Source organism: Vicia villosa, unplaced genomic scaffold (genome assembly GCF_029867415.1).
Source record: "Vicia villosa cultivar HV-30 ecotype Madison, WI unplaced genomic scaffold, Vvil1.0 ctg.000197F_1_1, whole genome shotgun sequence".
Lineage (NCBI taxonomy): Eukaryota > Viridiplantae > Streptophyta > Magnoliopsida > Fabales > Fabaceae > Vicia > Vicia villosa.
Genome location: NW_026705066.1, coordinates 116,316 through 138,827, shown reverse-complemented (window position 1 = coordinate 138,827; position 22,512 = coordinate 116,316). Strand labels below are relative to the sequence as shown.

The 22,512-nt window shown below is 32.1% G+C and overlaps 1 pseudogene; it reads right to left on the bottom strand.

The window, feature by feature from the left end:
- Window positions 1-16,030: 16,030 nt before the first annotated feature.
- LOC131625241 (bidirectional sugar transporter SWEET7b-like) lies at window positions 16,031-18,189 on the bottom strand (annotated as a pseudogene).
- Between the last annotated feature and the right edge of the window lie 4,323 nt (window positions 18,190-22,512).

Sequence of the window (22,512 nt, the reverse complement as noted above, 5' to 3'; positions counted from 1 at the left end):
GAAGTTAGTGAAGGGTTTAATAAAATAAGAGGAAAGGAGAGAAGTGCGAAAATAGAGAAGATAGAGAATTTTAGAGAGAATGTGAAAGAGGAGAAAAGACACAAAGAGGCTGGGGCAAGGATTCCATAGAAAGAGTAGAGCACCTTCAATCCAAGGTAAGGGTGAAGTTTTAACTCTATAAAGTTGGGTATGATGGTTTGCATGTAAGAATGAGGGTTATGGGTTTGTACTGATAACTTAGGTTTTGAAGAGGAATTCCCATGAAATCGATAAATTGATGTATATTTGATGACGATTCTTGTTGCTATATGTTGTATGTGTATTGTATGGCTTATATTGCATGAATTCTGGCTTTGTTGTTGTGTTTTGACCGTAAGTTTGGTGTCGAAAGTGACGTCGTGGATTTGTGAGTTTAGGATCCCAATAGATTTTATATGAATAGTGGAACATGAATATATGATTCTTTCGTAAAATCGGACTGTGTAAGATGGATTTATGGGGGATTTAGGGGATGTGGCAGTAGCGAACCAGTTGCATAATTTTCTGCATAATCGACAATGCGCTTAGGGAGCTAGCTGCGCTTAGCGAGCTCTGTCATGATTTTTTTTTTTTGCAAAAATGAATTGGGTCATTGAAAATAGTGATTTATCAAGAATTTTGGTGAATTTTCCAAAATTGATTGGAGTCATTTGATTGGCATTTAAACCGATTTTCGATGAAAACCGTTTAGTTGAATTTCTCATGTTTTTGCATTGGAACTAATAATTGCTTGAGAAAGACTTTCTAATCTTGTTTGATAACTATTGTTTGTGATTGTGTGATGTGATTTTGCAATGACGAAGAAGTAATGGCCTATGATGGCTTTCGTTGAATGCTTATGCCTTAAGGTTGCATATTTGTGATGTTGCATGTCATGTCGCATACACTGTATTCGTGATGGGGGCTTATGCTTTGTAAGATGGCCTGAATTGGAAAATTAAGATGGCCTAGATTGGAAAATTAATATGAATGTGTATGCCTTGTTGAAGCCTCTATTTATTGGCAATTAAGATGGGGGCTTTGCCATGTTGGTACCACATGCATTTGTATAGTTGTTGGTCTCATTGCATTTTGCATAGTAATGAACGATGATGAGTTGTTTGATGATGAATCTTTGTATAACTAATGATGCGAAGATGAGTTGTTTGATGATGAGTTGTTTGATGATGAATCTTTGTATAACTAATGATATGATGATGAGATGTTGTTGTTGAATACTTGTTTACTACTTGTTGACGAATGATATTAATGCTTTGTGAAGGGCTGAAATGTGTATGCCTTTATTCTTCATATACTTATTATCATACAGTTCTTTATATTGTTATGATATCTCACTGCTTCTGTTTAAAAGTTACCCCTATGTTGGTAATGTGCAGGGGAGCAGGAGTGAAGGATGTTTCCTTCCGTTAGTTTGAGTTGGTGTCATCGCTCTGATACGTAACACTAGAGAGGGGATGAACACTATTTGTTTTCTTTGTTGGAGTTAATTTAATTGTAAAATATTTTATGAATAATAATGTTGACAAATGTTGAACTAAGTTATTGGATTGGTTTTAAACTGATTTATAAATAATTTCTGCTGCGTGATAAAAGATGTTTTTGAAGATTATTGTTTTAATCAGTTCATCCGGCGTAATGTGTTATGTATCCGTTAATATTGCGAGCAAATGTGTATATTATGAAGAACTGTGACATCCTAGTTTTGTTGATGAATTGTTGAATTGAAATTTTATTACTTTGATTTTATTAATATTCGACGGGGTAGACTGGGGTGTTATAGGTTACACGGTGAACATGTTGAAAGTGATAATTTTTAAAATTCATGACTTTCAAACCGTAACTATATTTGGGTCCCCGTTTGAAGCGTTAGAAATCTAGTGCGATATTATTTTCAATAAAAATGGTCTTTTTGGCAGTAGGTGATTTAGTCACTACGTGGTTGTGTAAAATGGCATGTTTTTGTGTATTGTGTTGCTTGTGATTGTTAGAATCCTATTTGTACCTATTTTGTTCATAAATTTTGTGGTATTTCTTAACTCCTTCACCAAGTTTTGATTCCTTTTAGTATGATATTATGTAAATGAATAACATTTTGTTTAGGTTGTACATAAGTAAAGTTTTATGACTTTTCTTTAATCTTTATATAGGTATTGATGATTTTGGAAAGCTTGGATTGAAAGTTTTTGATGGAATGAGCTTGGAAAGAGGTTTGGAGGCTAAAAGAAGAAGAATTGTATCAGCAAGTCCGCTTAGCGGACCATAAGCACGCTTATGCTCCCAAGATTCAATAACCTTGCTTGAAGCGAGGCTTGGCAAAAGCGAATCCTCTTTTTGGGTCCGCTAAGCGGAGCTATCTCGCTAAGCGGAAGCTGAAGACAAAGGAGATATTTTGTGTTATCCGCTTAGCAGACCTAGGCCGCTTAGTGGACCTACTTTTTAGCCACTTGTGTTTAGGCACTTAAGATGATATTTTTAGAGATGTTTACCAACTTTTTCATAACATACTTTTAGACCACAAGTTACGACAAAGGAGAAGAGAAAAACCATTTTCAAGTGTAATTTCAAGATTTCTAAGTATCTTTCTTCATTTTTCTTGAGTTGGATGCTATTGATGCTCTGCTCTGTATTATTGTCTGATTGACATCTATGTTTGGCTAAAACATATAATAGCAGCAAAAGGTATTTATATGTATAAGTCTTGCAAATATAAAAGAACAAAACAGGTACAAGCAAGATGTTATATGGAATGTCATGACTTCAACCATGACATTACGCCTGCAGAACTGGAATAAAGATTCAGCTTGTTTCTAAACAGATACAAAATATTCTGTGAATATTATCTAATCCTATGTGGCGCAAATTTAAAGGTCAAAAGAATCAAGTCAGAATATTGAAGAATCAGATCAGAAGATTGAAGATTCGGAAGTTTCTAATTTAGGAGATAAATTAGGTAACTTATGATTAAAAGACCTTGATTGTAGCAGAAGATATCTGCTGATTTGTAACAGCAAGGAGTGTTGCGATTTGTAAGCCCAAGTCCAATTGGGAATAGGTTATAAATAGAAACCTTTGTAACCTAGTTAGACATAGAAAAAATATAGAAAACCGAATTCAGAAAAGATGTAGTCATTAGGGTTTCTATAGGTAGACCACCCAGGTTGTGGGATGGCTGCCATGTCCTTCTCGAAACTTGTAGGTAAGAGAAGTTATTGTTTTCATTAGAAACCTGTAGGTAAGAGTTGAGTATTGTGTTCTTGATTGAAGCTGTGAAGCAAGATCAAGTTATTGTTTATTATTAATTGTGTAAATAGCTGTTGTAGGGTTGTAACAGTTAGGTATCACTAGGGAGTGAGCAGAGGTTCTCTTGTATTAGATGGATTTCTAAGATAAAGGTTGCATTGGGTAGTGACTAGGTAAACCAGAGATTGTTTATCTGTAAACCAGAGGTTGTTTACATAAAATAGTACTACTGATAGTGAAATCTTCTTCCTGGCTTGGTAGCCCCTAGAGTAGGTAGTTAAACCAAGCTGGGTTAACAATTAACTTTTTTATTATCTTCTGCATTGTATTGTTTGTTCAGTCGTGGAAGTTATAACATCGTGTATGACATCAGGTTCTGGTTTGATAGTTGTTCCTTTACAGAACCAATAAAGTTTACAATCTGGTTATGTTGACTGAATATACATGATCCCAGTACTCGTGGACTCTTTCTTAGGGGTAATTTAAAATTGGGGATCTTTCTGTTCTGCCTTTGCTAAGTTAATAAAAGATCAGATGTCTTGACATCGTAAGTGACATCCTGAGTCTGTCATACCAGAATTTCAATTGGTATCAGAGCCGACATCCTGTCTGTTTCTGGATGAGATCCATGAGGGATACGTTCTGGTTGTGGTGAAGGTAGAAGATTGTTTGAACAAGGAATGTTCATATTGTATGGTCCCTTGAAGTCGAGGGTGGACCTATATGTGGAGGATTAGACCAACCTGACCTAGAGCTATGATGTTGGAATAAAGGAGTGCTAAATCCAAAGGCTTCATGCGGAAGTGAAGAATTTGAATTGAACTAATTTAACCGGTATCTCTAGACAGAGAAGAAACGCATCAAAACCTTCATGCGGGAGTGAAGATATTGATAAGGTAACCTCTGAACCTATGTGAGTTTATCAGGATGTTGGTTGGGTCTAGTCTATCGCTTGGTACAGAAGTAAGCATTGTGCAGGGTTGAGTTGCAGTCAATCCGCTTACAACTAATATTTAGAGTAAGCATTGTGTGAATTCTGTTGAATTATGGCTATTTTCCGCTGCATAGCCTTTTTGCCACCCCAATTGTATAAGAAAGATTCTAGAGTTATTTATATTCAACAGAATGTATGGCAGAACCTTACAACTATAATTAAAGTGTCAAAGATACTTGAGAAATCTCTCAAGTCCACTCAATATGGCATGGCTTATTTGAGCTGTTGAATATTAACTGATCAATGATATTCACAATCATCTACAAATGTGAACCTTGAAAAAAATTTCAAGGCTGGAGTATTCCTAGGAGGAACAGATGTCCTACCGGATGTTAGGACATAAATAACTGGTATGCAGCTACCAGCTGAAGAACAGATGTTCTGGTGCTAAACTAATGTAGTGTGAGAACATTGATTTGGAACCTACTCCTGGTTTGGAAGAGGAGACATCTGACTGTAAGTTGATCAGGACACGATTAACATGTGCTTCTACTCCCATTCTGTTAGAAGTAAAAAGCTCAGTACCAAAGAAAACTCGTGAAGGTATTCCTTTATGTTCCTTTATGTTTAAATCAAGATGAGCTTACATATGGTATTTTCCTTTGATCAATGGAACCAGATATGTGTATTTTCATTCATAACCATAGAGCAGTTGTTGGAGCTGAATACTGTGTCTCAACCACAGTGAAATATGGTCAAGAATGTTTACTGCCCTAGTAGTTATCCTAAAAGGGTAGTGTTGTTTGGAATCAAGGAAGTCAGATGGCTCAGAAGAATCTGACTAATTGAGTTCTATGCTATAACTAAGTCTGTTCCAGAAACCTAAATGAGGGAATCTCCTCTATAGGTACAGACTATGGCATCCATCATCTCAAAATAAGAATGGAAGTCTGAAGAAAAGCTTATTGAGATGTTGGCTATTGTATTTCTTGATATGTCTGGATATTGCTGATAATTGCATTATTCTGTTTCCACCCAAGTGTTATGAATTAGATGTTAAAAATGTTAACCAAGAACCATGAAGGATGATGTCATATCAGATGTCACAACATCATCTCAAGATCTTCAATTTATTTGTATTGTGTCTGCCAAGAAAAGAGAGTATAAATGTGAAGAGGTAATCAGTCAGAATGACCTAGTGTGAGTAGCAAATTCTAACTGAATAATTGGTAAGTACTTTGACGGGAGACTTAGTACTTATTGGGTGTAGAACCTGGATGCAAGACTAAGAAGAAGAAACCAGTCAGGATGAACTAGTGTGAGTAATAAATCTTACTGAGTATCTAATAATTACTTTGACGGGAGACTTAGTACCTATTAGATGAGAAGTCCATCTAGTTATGTATTCAAGGACTAGTGTGAACCAAAAGTCCGTGTTCACTATTATCTTCACAAATTAAGGAAGTGTGGCAAGAGTATCTGGTGAAGCATACTGACTCTGTTAAATATCTTGATGGGAGCTGGATATTTACAATGTCTGTATGAAAAGCTCAGACGTGTATGCTGAAGATTGATTTATGGTTATACAATCATAGTTCCTTCTACTTCAAGTTACAGAGTGTGGCAATCTGAATCTTGTGTAGCAAGTAAACAGAGGTTTCTAAACTTGGAAACTGTGGCAAATTCCAAATGAAGGGAGCTTCGAGGACGAACATAAAAGATGTCCTAAATTTGTATATCTCAGGGGGAGTAAGAAAGTACAAAGATCAGCAAAGACAATGTTATTTTGCTTCTAATCAAATGGAAATTCCTTCAAAGACTAATCTTTAAGCCAGAAAAACAATGTCACACAAGATGTCTGAGCATAACTCAAGTCATGTTTATTCTTAAAGACTAGCAAGGAGTATTCTTTGCATTATCATCTGAAGACATGTATTGATGGTGTGTATCACTTGTTCTGACTTAGTGCATGTTCCAACCTATGCACAAGTCCACCTGGTGCAGTTCCTCTTCAAATAACATCTCTTGATCGAGACTTTGGTTAAAGTCCAGGTATATTATTTAAATTACTCAGGTTTCTAGAGTCTTTTCCGTTTTGTTTGAGTCTTGTTTGAGTCTCTCATGTTCTTCTTTCGGATATGAGGAAAGTATAGAGTCTAGGTTATGGTTGTCAAATTATGACAATCATATGGTTTAAGGGTAGTGTTCATACATTGTTAAGTTTGAGGCCATTCTTAACAGTTATTTTGTAAATAGCAGAGTCTTGTTTCGTGTCGTGAACACAAATTGTTTCTTGTGTTCCAAGTCATTCTATAAAGACGTGTTATCTCTATGGATAGTCAGAGTTTGTTTGAGTTTGGGTGTCAAACGAACTTATGTCTTGGGTGATGTCAACATCACAATGTGCTATTATCCTGGAAGAATGTATAGGAACATGCATGCGAAGTTTGAAAAAGCGACATTATTGTCTAAAGTGGCAGTTTAGACATAATGTGGATTAGAATAGGCAGGTTCTGATCTGGATGCTAGTAATGTGTTATGGCAATACATAATTATTTTCATAATGAAGACTTCACTTCGTGAATATGACTATGAAGACAAAAGTTCTATGATCTGATCAACACAGCTGGAGATAAAGGAGGATCCTTCTGGTTCAAAATAAAGGCGCATGTTAATCAATGTGTAAGATTAAGAAACATCATATCAAGAAGGATTTCAAATTTTCTTAAGCAGACCATGATCTGATACAAATATGGTAAGGTTATGCTCAACAAAGTACAAGAAGTGGCAGTTCTTTATGTTGAGATTGTGGCAACCTCTCTGTGTGTGCTTCTAATGTCAAGAGGTCATCAGTTGATCATTTCTGGAAGAGATAAGTTGGTAGAAAAGGGTCTGTTGCAGAAAGAAATATGAACCTTATGGAATATACTGGTAGTACTAATGACAAACACAATGTTATAACATCAAATTTCTGGTGTGAGTATTTAATGTAAAGGAGCAACATTGCCATAATGAGTGTGTTCAGCAGGATAGTTGAACAGAGGGTGCTCTCTTGAAGATATGAAGATGCGTCTTATATTTTCCATTCATCATTATAAGTTTATTCCTTGAAGAAGCTCAGACTATCTCAGATAGGGGGAGTGACTTCTTATGTCAAGAAAAGTATCTTGGTCAAAAATACTTTAACATCATGAAGAAAATGTGACATTAATGTCAGTTATCTGTGAATGGTTGAATTTAACCATGTTCAACTGGAATCCACAATTCTTTCTCTACACTGATGAGGTAGCTGTATATCTACAAGTGTTGAAAGATTCTTCATGGTTGCATTAAACAGTCTCAAGGTGTTCAGAATAACAGAAGTATATGTCTATGACTAGTGAGTCAGAAGAGTAAGTGGGGAGTCTGTTACTTGGTCCATAGGATGCTTTGTCTTAATCTTTTGAAGAATCTTGAGCTATGTGCTTAAAGGGAAGAAAAGTGACAATGTTTGACAGGATGTCATGACATGTTTAAAACTTGATCTAGGAGTGGATTTCTAGTTGCAGACTAAGTAAGGGTTCTCTTATGCCTCCATTGGTCCTCAAAGACAACGGCTGTCTCCCAGATTTGAATGTTCACATTCCATTATAGATTATGACATTGGATCAATCTTTGTCATATTATGGCTAAAAAGGGGGAGAGATACTGATGCTGATTTTGCTACTATCAAAAGAAGCAGACGTGGCCTTGAAGAATAGCAGACCAACCATTTCATGTAAAATTCTATTCTTCTTTGTTGTCTTGAAAGTTGAAGTTGCTGCTAATTGTTATAAATGCATAGTTTTAGCCAAAATAAGCCAAAGGGGGAGATTGTTGATGCTCTGCTCTGTATTATTGTCTAATTGGCATCTATGTTTGGCTAAAACATATAATAGCAGCAAAATGTATTTATATGTATAAGTCTTGCAAATATAAAAGAACAAAACAGGTACAAGCAAGATGTTATATGGAATGTCATGACTTCAACCATGACATTGCGCCTGCAGAACTGGAATGAAGATTCAGTTTGTTTCTCAACAGATACAGAATATTCCGTGAATATTATGTAATCCTATGTGGCGCAAATTTAAAGGTCAAATGAATCAAGTCATAATATTGAAGAATCAGATCAGAAGATTGAAGATTCAGCAGTTTCTAATTTAGGAGATAAATTAGGAAACTTATTATTAAAAGACCTTGATTGTAGCAAAAGATATCTGCTGATTTGTAACAGCAAGGAGTGCTGCGATTGGTAAGCCCAAGTCCAATTGGGAATAGGTTATAAATAGAAACCTTTGTAACCTAGTTAGATATAGAAACAATATAGAAAACCGAATTCAGAAAAGATATAGTCATTAGGGTTTCTATAGGTAGACCACCCAGGTTGTGGGATGGCTGCCATGTCCTTCTCGAAACCTGTAGGTAAGAGAAGTTATTGTTTTCATTCAAAACCTGTAGGTAAGAGTTGAGTATTTTGTTCTGGATTGAAGCTGTGAAGCAAGATCAAGTTATTGTTTATTATTAATTGTGTAAATAGATGTTGCAGGGTTGTAACAGTTAGGTATCACTAGGGAGTGAGCAGAGGTTCTCTTGTCTTAGATGGATTTCTAAGATAAAGGTTGCATTGGGTAGTGACTAGGTAAACCAGAGGTTGTTTATCTATAAACCAGAGGTTGTTTACATAAAATAGTACTACTGATAGTGAAATCTTCTTCTTGGCTTGGTAGCCCCTAGAGTAGGTAGTTAAACCGAACTGGGTTAACTATTAACTGTGTTATTTATCTTCTTCATTGTATTGTTTGTTCAGTCGTGGAAGTTGTAACATCGTGTATAACATCAGGTTCAAGTTTGATAGCTGTTCCTTTATATAACCAATAAAGTTTACAATCTGGTTATGTTGACTAAACATACATGATCCCAGTACTCATAGACTCCTTCTTAGGGGTAATTTAAAATTGGGAATCTTTCTGTTCTGCCTTTGCTAAGTTAATAAAAGATCAGATGTCTTGACATCGTAAGTGACATCCTGAGTCGGTCATACCAGAATTTCAGATGCTACTAAATCTTGGTTTGTTACTTGTTGGTGAAGCTTCCATGGCTATGGAGAGCTAAGTTTCATCTTGTGTCAAGATTAGAGGTAGTTAGATTGTAAATATGTATTTCTTTTAATCTTTTATGTATGAACTTGGTTAATGATTAATATATGGTGAATATCTTGTTATTTATGTCCTATTTGTTGTTTTGGATCACTATTGAGAGATATGTTTCAAATCTTGACCTAAAGGATATTCATCTATCAATAAACAAACTCTAGAGATAGATTTGTGAGTTGATAATCACTTGTATCGAGTTTTTGAAGATTATCATGTTGATTGTCGGCATCAGAGATCATCCGACGGTTAATATGATAATATTCACGATATTGCTTTAGAGATAAACGGTATCGAGAGGATATGTGGCTGTATTAATCATTAATAGGTTCATATACATGATCATTAGAGTACATATGAAGCAAACTAATGAACACTAATCTTGGCACAGTTTTCTCAAATCGTGTTCAAACCCTATTTTATTGTCTTAATTTACCTTTCATGCTCTTTACATCTAATATTACCAAACTGTTACTCAACCTTAGCTCAAAATACACTAAACTGTAGAACAGCGGTAATATCACATCAATCCCTGTGGAAACGATAAAGGAAATACTTACCCTTTTAACAGTGATGTGTATTAATGATACATTGCCTTGTGGTGTGCTATGTTCATATAAATGTTGAGTTTGTTTACCATTTATATGATGATGAGTGGCCGTAATTATATGGGCTGTTTACCATCTATCTATCTCTATCATTTACTCTCAATAGTAAATTATTGAATTATGAAATTATGCAATCGATATGATTAGATAGATTCTGTATCATTTCAAAACGGTTTTGTTGTGCTGATTACAATCCCTGTGATTGTAATTGGTTTTTAAATCAACAAAACCTTAAGAAAATTCTGTTAAATATTGACTGCACAATAAGTGTTCGATAAATTGTTTCTCGTAATTTTTTATTTAATAATTTCATTGGAAATAAATTACTTGCATGATTAAATTCAAATGTATTGTGTTGATCGTTGAAATATATTAATTTATTTGTTTTTCATTATCATTTCAATCTTAGTGGTTTTAACGCATATCCGAGTTTTTCGATAACAATTCAGATTAGACGAATTAATTTGGAAATTTTCTGCTATCCATTGTTAATACATTTCAAAACAGGATTTTCACCAAATATTTTAATTTGAGATCTATTCACCCCCTCTAAATAAGTTGTCTTAGTTTAACATGTCTGTCTTTGTTAATGGGAGTCCAACGACGACTTTTAAAGTTACTAGATGTCTTAGACAAGGGGATCCCCTTCTCGCATTTTGTTTTTCTTTTGGTAGAGGAAGGTTTTGCCGATTTGTTGCACCAATCGGTTTCTTTTAGGGATTTTGTAAGTTTCCATTTCAATGCTAATTCTCACTTTGATTTGTTATAATTTGCGGATGATACCATTTTGATTGGAGATGGTACTTGGAACAATCTTTGGACCATTAAAACTTTGCTTAAAGGCTTTGACTTGATGCCGGGGCTTCGGGTGAATTTGACCAAGAGCAAATTATTTGGTATTAATCTTGATTCCAATTTTTTTGCAAGCGGCCACTTCTTTCTTGTCTAATGGGTTTGGTGTGTTTCCTTTATGTTTCTTGATATCCCAATAGGTATAAATCCCAAAAGAAAAGAATATTGAATTCCGATTATAACCAAATTGAAAAGACGGTTGGCGGTCTAGAATAATAGATTTTTTCTATTGGAGGTAGAGTGGTTCTTTTAAATTCGATTTTTCTTCGCTTTTTACAAGGCTCCCAAGTTTATCATTAATGAGATTATTGAAATTTCTTTGGTACATGTAATACATATTCATACTAATATTTTAATAATAGAACTAATGTCGAGACTGATGTTCCGAAATCTGTTATGACATTCTGAACAAAATTTTAAAACTGTGTGATTATGAAGAAAATAAATAAGCAGAAAATAAATAAGCAGAAACAAAAATAACACACAAAATTGTTTACCCAGTTTGGTGCAACATCACCTACTCTGGGGTCTACCAAACCAGGAAGAAAGTCCATTATAGTATTAATTCAAAGCTTAAACAAGTCCCATACTTACTACTTTCCATCCTAATCACTACCTTGTGCAACCTCTACCTTAGAACCTCCTAGCTATGAGAAATTGCATCTCATATCCAATCACCGCAGCGATGTCTAACAGTCTCAGTTACTGTATCAACGGTCTTTCACCTAACTGAAGATCACACTTCAAATAAACAAGTCACAATCTAGTGACAAGGGAAGAATACACTTCTAGTAAAATATACTTAGTCTTGCTTCACAACTTCAACTAAGAATAAAACTTGATCTTGCTTAAAAGCTTTGATCAAGAACAACACTCAACTTCATACTTAAAAGCTTAAAGAGTCAGAACAAAAACTCAACTCATTACCTAAAGGCTTATGAGTGAGAACAACAATGTCTACCACAAGTATCAAAAGATACAAGGGTTACGTACATCTCAAGCTACACAAGAGACTGTCAAAACCCTTAAACCCTAAATCCTAATTTACAAACTATGAAAAGATAAAAACAAATGCAAAATACTAGGTCTAGGGATGTCTATATATATACTTCAGAACTCTTTGGGCTTCGAATTCTTTATCCATAAATGTTTGATCAACACGCTCGCAGATATACCAATCTTGTAATAAACTCTCCTTAAATCTTACAACAAATCTTCAAATCTTCAATCTCCAAAGTATAAATATTAATTCTGTTGAAGATTTGATTTCTTTGTTCCAGATAAAATTATCTTGACTTGCGAGATATACTAAGATATATCTAAAATAAATCTCATAAGATCCAACTAAATATGTCAAGATCTAAAACAGCTCTGCACTGATGTTCTGTGTCATGATGTTACGACATGTGTTGTTTTAAAGAAGCCCAAACTCTGCTGTACCAAAACAGTTCTACTTGAAGTGATCCAATTCTGTTGTATCAGTTAGGATGTTATGACATTCTGTCTAACATCTTCACCAGAGACATGTTTTAGCAAAATGAATGACAACTAACCTCAAAGCTTATGGAGTTAACACTAATTAATATCCAAATGTCTCTTTTTGTGAGGAGAGGTGACGATGTCAATAAAGTTTTTGGGAGAGTTAGGACACTATTTTCTCTCCTAAGGAAGAAGGCAGTCTTGGGGTGAAACATTGTGGATTTTTCAATCTTGCTTTGTTAAGAAAGTGGAAATGACGAATTCTACAAGATGATTCTTCTTTGTGGTTTGATTTAATCTCTTGTAGGTATGGTGAGGTTACGGGTGATGTTCTATGAGGCTCGAGCTCGTCAAAGAAAGTGTCCTTGTGGTGGAGGGATTTATATGCTATTGGGATCACCTTAGATAGTGCATCTTATTTAAATTGGCTTTTTTCTTCAAGCTCGGGTAAGCTTGTAAATGATTGTAGTTTCTTGGAGACACTAATGGTGCAAATCTTTTTTTTTGTCCTTTTTCCCTCTTTATTTCGGTTCTGCCATTCAGATTTCTTTAAAGTAGTTGATGCGGGGTCTTGGTTAAGCGATTCTTGGGTGTGGAATATTGGTTTTTATGGGATGTCCTTGAGTGGTGAGGATGCCTTGCTTTTAGACGAGTTGCTTGCGATTTTGCAAGGGGTGAAGCCTAAGCCTCTTGAAGAAGATCATTTTGTTTGTTGGAGTCATAAAGATGGTTTTTCGATTAAAGTTTGTTATAAGAGGATTTTTTATTCTTGTTCTTTGGATCATATCTTGGTTTCTCTTAAATGTAAGTTATTAGATTATTTGGGGAAGATAAAAGTCCCTAGTAAATTCCTCTTTTTTGGTTGGAGATTAATTTTTAACAAGTTTCCTACAAGGATGGAATTGTTTAAGCGAGGAATTATTTAAGGTGCTCACAATGTTGTTTGTTCGTTGTGCTTTTTAGAAGAGGAGGATGTGGAACACTTGTGTCATTCTTGTTCTTATTCTAGTACCATTTGCAAAAAACTTGTCTGTGGATTGGTGTCGATGCTTTTCCTAATGGAAGCACTTTGTTGGTTATACTTCTTAACTTAATTTCTTCCTCTTCTTGGTGATTTTTTGGTTTTTCTTTTTATTGGTTCATTTGGTCTTCTAGGAATTCTATCATTTTCAAAGGTAGTGTTCTTGCAAACTTGGATGTATTAGGTTTTATTAAGGCAATTTCTTTGGATTAGTTCAATGCTTTTTATAGGAAAGGGAGAAACATCTCTTGGATCGATTGGTGTAACAATTCTGAAATTTGCAGGATCTGAAGATCAAGGTGAGAGCAAGTCTGTGAGGTTGATGATTGACAACAAATCAGCTATAAGCCTTGCCAAGAATCCAGTGTTGCATGAAAGGAGCAAGCACATCGATACGAAGTTCTATTTTCTACGCAATCAAGCTCAGCATGAAGTGTTAGAAGTTGTTCACTGTAATACTCAGAAGTAACTTGCAAATGTTCTGACTAAAACTCTTAAGAATGAACACTTTATCCACTTGAAGAATGAAATAGGTGTTGTTGAGTTTAGTCTTGAATGAGGATTAAGGGATGATGTTTAAGTGTAATCCAAATTCAATACAATTCAGTTAACATTTCATTTAAGTTTGCATTTAGATTTAATTTGAGATGCATTTTTTGAATTTCAGTTGTAATATATAAACAAAGTCAGTTCAGTTAGAGAAGTATAATAGAGAGAGTGTAACTAAATTTCCCTCTTTTTTTAAAGTTAGTTACAAATCTATTTTCTCTCTTTTTTTCATCTTCATCTTTAACCTTATGCACTAACATCAACAATCTCAAAAGGAGAAAAATGTTACTAGTATACAACTTTTAAAACAACTAGTCAGAGACCCGTGCTTCCGCACGGGTGGTTTTTTTTCTGGTGTAGTATTTTTGTAATGATATGAATAATATAAATAAAAGGAATTATAAGCAATATGCATAATTAAAAGGAATTGTTTTACTTGAATAGAGTTAGAGTTTTATTGATTGCTCTGTTATACTCCCAATTCTTTGAAAACCGAATATCCATTGGAATCGTTTTGAAATTTGAAAATAAATACTTTAGTTTTCAAATAAAAGTCATTATTGTTTAAAATAAAATAGGCATTGTATTGAAAGTGGCCCTTAAGATTAAACATTATTATCGTATTCATGTGCTAATTTTGTGTGTAATAAAGAACCATATAAAAAAGGACATGTGAGTTGGAGAAAAAAATAAAATTTTAACAAATGCAAATAAAATTTTAACAAATGCAAATAAAATTTTAACAAATGCAAATAAAAATGAAATATTAACATTTAAAAATAAAAATTATCTCTCAATTAATAGTAATTGTTGATTAAAATAAAATAGCTACTATGTTGATAATGACCCGTAAAATAAAAAAATAATTTGATGCGATATAAATTATATTTAAAAACAAATGTAAAATAAACAATAATCATGGAAATTTAATTGTATGAAATAATGATAAAAAATCGTGAGATGGAGAAAAAAATAAAAATAAAGATATTATCTCTCAAATAAAGACAATGATTGATTAAAATAAAATAGACATTATGTTGATAGTGACCCGTGAGATAATAAATAAATAAATAGAAAAAAAATTAAAATGAAAGTAAGAAAGTGTGAAAAAATGTGAGAGAAATTTGAAATTTTAATTAAGATAGAGAAAATGTGTAATGATCGATTAAAAAAAATTAAATATTGAGTTGGTAGTGACCCGTGAAATAATTAAATATTTTTGGGAATAATAATTAAATGATCGATTATTAATATTTTTTGCGATAATAGATAAATGTAGAAAAATTAAAATGAAAGTATGGAAAAATGAAATGTGAAAGAAATTTGAAATTTTTAGTAAGATTAAAATTTAAAAATAGATTATTAATATTTTTTGTGATAATAAATAAATTAAGAAAAATTAAAATGAAAGTAAGAAAGTGTGGGAAAATGAAATGTAAAAGAAATTTAAATATGACTTCCATCATCCATGGCTTACATGTGATGTCATCATTATGCAATAAAGTTGTAGGGAAAATGTTATTTAATTCGGACCAATGAAAAGCTAACACTTGGGGCATCCATTCAATAAAGTTGAAAGAGTGAATACTTAATTTGTTAGTTACAAAAATGACCTTTTATTAGTGCAAAAAAAATTTTGGTGAAAGGGTAATTTAGGCAATTTGGTCAATCTATTATTAATGAATAGATAGTAGAGTAGATAGATAGTAGTAGATGTTTATTGATGTGTATTTTCGTGTTGATACTCTTTTTGAGTGTAAAATAGAAACGTAAATTATGAGATTAAAAGAGTTTATTTGTCACTCATTAGCTTAACCTTAGCAATTTATTCACGTAAATTATTTGGCGACCTATACTATATATAAGGCGAATTATTTGGCATCTATAATAAGTTAAAATTAATTCAAAAATTTAATTTTATTAAGTTATTAACTATAAATAAGTTATTAAGCTGGTGTGAGTCAAACAAAATCTTACTGTTTAGGATAAGAACTTTGCTTGGGATATAGAATTAAAAAATGGAAATCATTGTTCTGTGAAAGTATCTACAAATTCAATGGAGCTGAAGTAAAAAATAACCAATTCTTGTCAGTTATATGCATGTCTAACATACATATTAGTATAAAAGAAATCACCAAGATAATACCAATATAAAATTTGTATGGAATCCAAAAAGTTTTATATACAAAAAAACAGAAGAGTCATTATCAGATCAAACTGCAACTTCAGTTGATTTTGGAACATGATCGTCACCAACATCAATTTTCTTTCCACCCTTGCACCAGAAATAAGCATATAGCAGAAGCTGAACAAGTCCAGAAATTACTCCAATACCATTGCTGATCTGCAATAATTAAAACAAAGACATATTAATTAACAATGAATATGTTAGTTAAAATCATTCATCTAATTGAACTATAATTGTTTACTCACATAAATCATATAGAAATAACTAATAAATTAAATTAATTACCAGAACATAAATGTCGAGAGGGTGAATGAGAGCATATGAAGTCCAGCACAATCCATTAAGAAAGTTAGCCAAAGAGAGCCAGAATGGCATGTATTCAACACTCTTAGTTTTGATAACCTTTGCCTGTTCATAACAAAACGTTAAGATGAGTTTGAATTGAAATCTATACTTTGCATATCAGAGTTTAATTTATATACAATGTAGCAATGGGATAGAAGTTACTTACCATGACAGTAAGGAGAGACATACATCATTATGTTGAAGATATCACAAATAATACCAACCACCAAAGATCGATTTGTAGTGCCATGTAGTGCCAACGTTGTTATAAGAACAATGACAGCAAAGAAAATAACCTCAATGAGAAGGTAAAGAAGCAATTTCTTCTGAAATTAGAGAAAAAAATAAGTGAGTATCATAATAGGAATGAATGATTATATTTACAAGAATTCTATCAACTCTTAAACATTCAATTAAGTAATTGGATTTTGGTTGAGACTTCATATTGATTAGGTAATTGAAAAAGTTATCTCAAATTAAATTAATATTAACAGTTATATTATAAATAATAAACTTTTACTATTTGCCAACAAATTTTATGATGCAATCAATGGCATAATATACGTACCCTTCCTTTGCTGTTGGCATAGGCATAAAATATGGTGAGATAGACGAACTCGAAAACAAGCCCAACACCATTGATGGTAACAACCAAAAGACTATTTGGGTGAACAAAAGGTAATCCATAGAACACCCAAAAGGCACAATTCAACACAGTTGCTATATATGGATCAGGCTTGAACTCTTCCACATCCTTCTTCTTTATAATTTTATAGAAAGTCGGACTGCAATTAATTGCAATAGTTAATATCAATAAATAATCAATAATCAACACATTATAAGTTTAAAGTTAAATTTTCTAAAGCCAAAAAATAAATAAATAAAATATGATCTAAATGTTGGGACACAACTTGAAAAGAATAATTTATTTTTAAGTAATCTACACTATTTTACCACTTTCATAAATAAAAAAATGCAGATGCACAAAAAAAATTTATGAATTGAAAATAATTTTATAATTACTGTAGAATGATTTATTAAAAATAAGCTAGAAAATAAAATTTGCATGATCATGGTTTAAACAGTGTAATCAAGAACAGTATCACTATACACTATACAACACAAAATCAATTACAATTCACGCATAATCTAGAACAGAGTAAACAGAGAAAGTGAATTTACGCTGGCGAGAAGAACAATCCGAAGGAGATAACATTCCCTGCATTCAACAAACCAAACATTCATCAGAATCGATTATTAGAAAAGTTAATATTATTATTCTTTCTTCATGCATGAATCAATTTTAGCAGAAAAAGCTGAAACTAACTGCAACTGAAATCGATCGAATTAAACGCTAATCAAACACACTCGAATCAATGCAATACAAGGCAAATCTAAAACCTAGCAGAAAAATCAAACTCGATTCAATTCAAGTAGATGAAGTAGTAACTAATAAACCTGTAATTTCCAAAACAGAACATTAATTAAACTTAATTGAAAAATTAATTTTCATGCATGATGAATCGATCAGCACAAAAAGTAACTATTCTTCATGCATGATGAATTAATCAGCAGAATAATACAAAATCATCTGAAACTGAACTAAAAAAGTTCTGAAACTAAAATTACATCAATCAACGATTCAACACAATGCATTACAAACGAAAGCTCGATTGAACAGAAAAGTCAAATTCAGAAAAAGAAGAAGTGATTAACGAACCTATGATTCCAACAATGTTACGAGCTATTGAAGCGCTCACCATTTTTCTGCACAAATAGTGAAAAACAGAAAACAATCTGAAAGAGAGAAGAGAAAGAAAGAGAATGAGAACGAGAAGAAGAAGAACGAAAAGCGTGACGCTTATATAGAGTTCTTTTCTTTTTTATTTCTATTTTTAATTTTAATTTTAATTTTAAAATTAAATGATAAGTTTGTTTTAAAATTATCGTGATTATCTATATTCTGTTCAGCTTTATTTTAGGGTTTAAGTAACTTCTTTTTTGTTTTGAAAAGTTACTTTGAAATTACTAGTACTTGTCTAATTATCGTTGATGCATATAGTTTAAATTTTAAAATATTTGCATTGGAATTCTGTTTTTTTGTCAAGTATTCTGTTTCTATTTTATAGTCATTGTTTTAAACTTTTAAATTGATCTTCATATTTAGTCATTATTTAATGTCAATTAAATTCATATATTTTGATTGCTTATGTTAATTTCACCATTCTATTTAACCTAATACAATCAATTTAGCTCCACACAATCAAATGATTAAAATTTGTATCCAAGTAAGCAGAGTTTCTTCTATCTTAACTAAAAAATTTAGGTTGAAACTCAATCTTAAATAAATAGCGGTGTTAATTTTTTTAAGAGAGATTAAAATAGGCTTTTGCCATCTATTATAGTTTTTCTTGCCCGGAAGAATATTCTATTTATAAAATTACAATTTTTTTTTTTAGTTTTTTCATGAACTCTGAAAGATACTTTATTATACAACTTTTTTTTTTAAATATTTTATTTTATTTTTGTTATATAAAAATAATTTATATATAATACCACTTAAATAAATTAAGATGATTTCAAATATGTCTCAAATTTTATTAATATTTTAATTTAGCATACGATTATGTCAAACTTTTTTTAATTTGGTCCCTCGTCAATATTGTGACATATAATTGACTATTCAATGTCAAATTAGTTATCATCCTTATAAATTCACTAATTTTATTTCCTTTTAAAGTAATAATTCCTTCTTCTTTCATCAATCTTATCCATTATTGGTAATCTTTTTCTTTCTTTGTCACAAATATTCTTAACCCCCAAGTCATTAATACCTTAAACTACAAACTCCTCTAATCAACGAACAATCTCTGCCACCATTTTCCTAATAAAATTAACTCTTAACCTTTTAACCCCATGCTACTATACTCTCGATCAAAACATACAAAATTCTAATTCATCCAATGAACCTTGGGCAATTCCTCACTCCTCCAAAGAAAAGATTTAAAAGAGACTATAGGAAAGAACTTTGAAAAAGGAAAGAAAATAAACCGGTAGAAGACAAATATAAGCAACACCAAACGAACAATCATGTTTCTACTTTCCTACCCTAATAACTTATTTATGATACGATTCACCAAAGGTTTTCAAAAAATAAACAACGAGAATCACCACTAATCTACAATTAACACAAGAAAAGCATCCGCCAACCAAGAATTAAACACATTATTGCCAACCAACAAACTCTTATGAAAAATAACTTTTAAGTTCTAAAAGAATCAAAATCGCTTTTAAGGTCCTAATTAGAGCTGTCAAAATGGACTACCCGGTCCTAAACGGGTCGGCCCATGAGGGCATCGGACTTTTCAGGGCCGGGCTCAAAAAGCCCATTTTTACTACCCAGACCCAGCCCTGTCTGGGCTGCGGACTACTCGGCCCTAAATGGGCCTTTTTCTAAAAAAAATAAATTTTTTTCCTTATTTTTCTAATTACCATACAATTGCATGCAATAATACTTATATATATATATATATATATATATATATATATATATATATATATATATATATATATATATATATATATATATATATATATATATATATATACTCCCTCCGGTCTCAAATATAAGCAAATTTGCAAAAAAGCTCACCCTTAAAGAAGAATGTCTCAATGCATTTAATTTTTACTCTCTTTCTAATTCTACCCCTATTTTTTGCTTTGGAAATTGTTGCAAACATTTAAAATCTAAAAAATTGTTGGGGTATATTTGGAATAGTGACATTAAATGTAATAAATATTGATATTTTTGCTTATATTTAAGACCATAGAATTTTTTTTTTTGTTGCTTATATTTGAGAACGGAGGGAGTATATATATATATATATATATATATATATATATATATATATATATATATATATATATATATATATATATATATATATATATATATATAATTTTCATATCTAAAATTACGATTTCTAAATAATCTATATAAGTTACAATTAAAATGTAAAACAACATATTAACTTAATTTCAACTATATAAAATACATCTTATATCATAACAACAAACTATTACAAAATTTTATAACAATTATAATTAGATTGATGAGATATTATTTTATAGCAAATTGTTATATATATATATATATATATATATATATATATATATATATATATATATATATATATATATATATATATATATATATATATGATTTGTACTAACTCTCCTACCATAAAAAATTACATCATAACTTTTTAAATCTCATTTCAACCTTATTTTTAATTAGAATATATCATGGTGTCTTTTCTATACTATCTACATAATTATATTATTATATTATGATAAAATCTTTTAGTTTGAAATTAAGTCAACCATCAACTTTTGTTTGATATTTATACCTTTGTAATACCAAAAATAAATTAAAATACATAATACACAAATTGTTTATAGTATACCTTTATGAATTAGGAAAGGATAATTTCTAGTTATATTAAAAATTTTAAATTTTTTCGGGCTCGTGGGCTACCCATGGCCCATACGGGCCGACCCATATTTTTTAGGGCTGGGCTTAAAAAGGCCCGAATGTAAATGGGCTCGAAAAATAAAGCCCAAACCCTAACTATTTTCGGGCCTGATGAACCGGCCTATGGACTTAGGCCCATTTTGACAGCTCTAGTCCTAATGTTATCCCAACTTTAGATGTTATGTTGGATAAATAGTGTAGTTAGAAAAATAAGCCATGTGGATAGATCATTTTTAATGAGAAGTTTCTATTTATTAAAACTACATGCATTCATCTATATCAATCAACTCAACTATCTAGCCATTAATAAAAGATACCACCATACTCTCTAAAATATGCTCTTTTCTGTTTTTAAATTTACAAAGCACAAAGATTTAAATGGTCTATTCATAATTAACCTATTTTTCCAATTTTTCTATCATTTCTCATGTTGCCACATGTAATAAACCAATGAACAATCTAATAATCCTCACAATATATATTTTCTTTTCACTAAAATAATTGGTGTACACCACCCTCTCATTTCAACACACTTTCACTTCACTTCTAAATAGTTTTTATCTCTCTTTACTAAAACCATTGTGGTTTGAATTTCACAATGAAAAAAAATTTCAAACATTAAAATTTTCCTTTTTTTTTCTTTATCTTACAAACTCTTTTTTTATATGAGATTATTCAATACAATTTAATTTAAATTATTATTATTATTAATTTTAAAATTAAATAATTTATTTTAAATTTATATTTGTCTTTAAATAGATTTTACACTACATAAGGTAAAAATGTTAGAGAGAGAGTGTCTAGCTTCTCTCTAACTTTCTAGTTTTCTGATCAGTCTGGAGAAGATGACCGGAAAAGAGTGGAAGACGGTTTTCAGGAGTACTTTTAAATCGATCAAACCTAAGTGGGATGTTTTCCCCTTCAACTGGCGTGAGAGCAAGGTCGCGGAGGGGAGTGTCGTTTTAATTTTCTGTTCTGATTTTCTTGAGAGAGTTAGAGCAAAAGATTTGTTTGGTTTGTTTGGATGTGTGGGGAAATGTGTGGAGGTGGTGATTTCTCCTAGGATAAATAAATGGGGGAAGCGGTTTGGTTTTGGGAGGTTCAGGGAGGAAGGAGATGCAAGATTGCTCGCAGTAAAACTCGATGCGATTCGGATTGATGGTTTGAAGATCCACGCAAACCTTCCGCGTTTTGATCGTAAGTTGGTGGAGGCAAAGCCGGGGCTTTCTGGGGGTCGTCATTTTGTTTCGGGTGGTTTGCAGAAACTGTCGTTTGGTCCTACGGTTGGAGGTGCTAGTAACGTTATCCGGAAGGACGACGGTCGTTCTTTTGCGGAGGCTATTAAGAACCAGTCGTGTGAAGGAGAGCAATCCTTTTAGGGGCTTGTGTTCAATTCGGCTGAGGAGGTCAGGGTTACTTTGAACAAAGCCTATGTTGGTTTTGTCAATTCACCAGGGGCTTCTTACAACATTCAAGGCAGGTTCTTTTCGGAAGGGTACTATCTAATAAAGGTAACTCCGATGGGTGCTAATATGTGTCTTCTTAAGGAGTC